We start from the raw sequence: 2,818 nt of genomic DNA, 5'->3' as shown, positions 1-2,818 counted from the left end.
AAAACAAAACAAAACAAAGACATGTCAGTGTCACCAAAAAAGATAAAACTTAATCTTTGCCAATTACTGAAAGAACTTTAAATTGGATAAACTAAAGTAAAAAAAGTTGATATTTCTTTACAGCGTTGGTTTTGTTTGAGCATATTTTCTTTTGTTAACTGCATGTGCTTCTCTTCTTTGCCAAAGACTCTGAGGCTTTATGAGAAATGCAGCCATGGTGCACTCACCGGACCTCCTTTTGGGTCTGCTGCCATTTTCTTGAAACCCCCAAAGTCAAATTGCTTTATCTCTATTTGTTCATTGGCTCAGCCCTTAAGCTCGAAACCCATTTGAAGTACGAAAGCTAGACCAAAATCAACCTGTTTTTGTTACCTTACTTTCTCTAAAACAGGGTGAGTGAGGCCTCACAGATAAGCTTTAACATTTTTTAGAAACAAAATTTTAACCTAACTGTCCTTTTATACTATTGAGTTTTCTATTTTATCAGTCTCATTATATTTTAAACAAAACCTAAGAAATCCTTGTTTCTGTGTATATCTACATATATAAGTACATAATTATACGTTACATCTACATGTTCATGTCTATATGTGTGTTTGTACTGTCTGCATGGTACCAAATTGGCTTATAAATAATGCACACTCCTTGAATAGATAAGTATATTTTTCAAGTTCACGTGACTTTAATTTTCTAAAGTTGTTGATAAAATAGATGTGTTTTCAAAATTTGATTTAAACCTTTTTGCTAAATTTGCCTGTAGGTCAACACATTTTGTGGTATGTTTAATAGTTTAATTTGCTTAAGGACTAAAAACTGTAAGAGAACTGGCTTCTGGGCTTCTCCCAAAGCCCTGCAGATGTCTTGTTGTTAGCTTGTGTCTGGTTTTAGGTCTCTAAATTCTGGGCACTGGACAGAGGGCCATGGTGAGATCAGAGGACATGGAGTGTCCACAGCACATGGGCCATCAGCTGCAGGACAAAACCCAGTATGTCTCCTCCTTATCTCAGCTCTGCCTACTGGCCATGCTGGAAGAAACAATATCTTTTAGACATTATCTTTGTGAATGCTGTGCTCTGCCTTAAGCTCGACATGGCCTCTCTGGATTCCACCTGGCCTTAAATGCCACATGGGTACTTGGGACCCAGGATGACTAGTGAAAGGGTATCTATGCCCAATATCTCAAAGGCCCTAGTTAACATTAACTGATAAGGGTATATACTTGATATACCAAGTTTTGTCTGGAAAACTATATTTATTTTGTAAAAATAGCTGAGACTCAAACTGGACTTTGTATAATTTGCTCTGACAAATGGACCCCCACTTACTAACCTGAATGTATAAAAATGTTATCAGCACACATCTTTGCCTGGGCTTATTAATCAAACAGGATTACTTTGTCTTTGCTAGATGTTTTTTAAGTTGTGAACCCAGCCAAAACCAGAAAAACCTTTCTATATAATATTTAGGCAAATGAAGCCAACTTAACATTGATAAAGAAACAAGTATGTAAAAAAGAGGTTGTAGTAGACCAGTACCTGAGCAGAGATGGTGTGAAATGAAGAGAGACCCTTTTATGAGATCAGGTGGACCTCACAGGTTGGTGACCTTCAAGGCATCTTAGTTTATTTTAGGTTCCTTTTTATAAGCCAGTGAAAATAACAAATCATGCTGATTAAATCAATTATGTCTGGTACTAAACTATTTATAGAACATTTCAGCTGCCATAGCACTTTCATAACTACTTGTCAACAAAAAAGCATAAGTTTCTCATTTGCAAAACTCTCAAGGTCCTGGGTTCAATCAAAGGTCAGACCTCAAGGGGAGGGAGAAGGGAAAAAGGCAAAATGGGAAGCCAGCCTTGCTGGCTTATCCCATAGAATAGCAAGCACTATTTCAGCTTGCTATCCAGTACTTCACAAGAGGTGATTTGAAGAAAGCTATGGATGTGAAGATGTAGTTGTGGTTAGAAAGGCTAAAAGAAAAAAAAAAATTTTTATGTGAGAAAACATCTGGTACAGTGTATTTTTGTCTAGAGTAAAATGACTGGGTATTTAGGAAGTAGAAAGTATAGGACAAAAACGAAATGTCTGAGTAAGTCATGATAATGGTTTGTATGGGTTAATTTATAAAAGAAATTTTAAAAATTGGCTAAAATTAAAAACAAATTATGTATGTTTTTATAAAAACTAAACATCAATATCAAAATTATTCTGATACAGATTTAGAGTTTGCTCTCCTGCATTGCACAACTGATTTCCTAAAAGCACTTAACTGCTCTTAATACACAATTGTAAAAAGTTTTCTTTATCTCTTAGATAACTGGCCTAGGAAACTTATTTCATGTTTTATCATGACAATTTCTTGTGCTGCCTTTGAAATCCTTCGTCACTTTGATTTTATTTTTGTAGTGATTTGTTATCTTATTCAACTAAGTGTTTCAAGCCTTTGTTATTTGACAAACTTTCCAAAACCAAATTCTTAAAACTCAACCTTTTGACTTGAACTAACTTTGAGGGTTCCAAGCGCCCTGGAACTTCTCAAGGGGTGTGTGTATATATATATATATGAGATGTATCAAAACTAATTGGCTTATCTGATAAATTAGACTATATGGGAAGCATTGTCAATATTGAGATGTTATAAATATATATTTCGAAATTATGAAAGATTCTTGAAAATCTTTCATAAAAATGCTATCACTCATAATCTTGGTTCAATTATAATTTTAAAGTGTTATGTCCTAAACTAACAGACACAGTTTATTCTTTTTTTTTTTTTTGTCTTTTGTCTTTTTCCGTGTCCGGCAACGGATCGCAAC

The sequence above is a fragment of the Galeopterus variegatus genome, unplaced genomic scaffold, assembly GCF_000696425.1.
Source record: "Galeopterus variegatus unplaced genomic scaffold, G_variegatus-3.0.2 Scaffold8593, whole genome shotgun sequence".
NCBI lineage: Eukaryota > Metazoa > Chordata > Mammalia > Dermoptera > Cynocephalidae > Galeopterus > Galeopterus variegatus.
The sequence above is the reverse complement of the archived record's forward strand: the minus strand, read 5'-3'. Positions refer to the sequence as shown.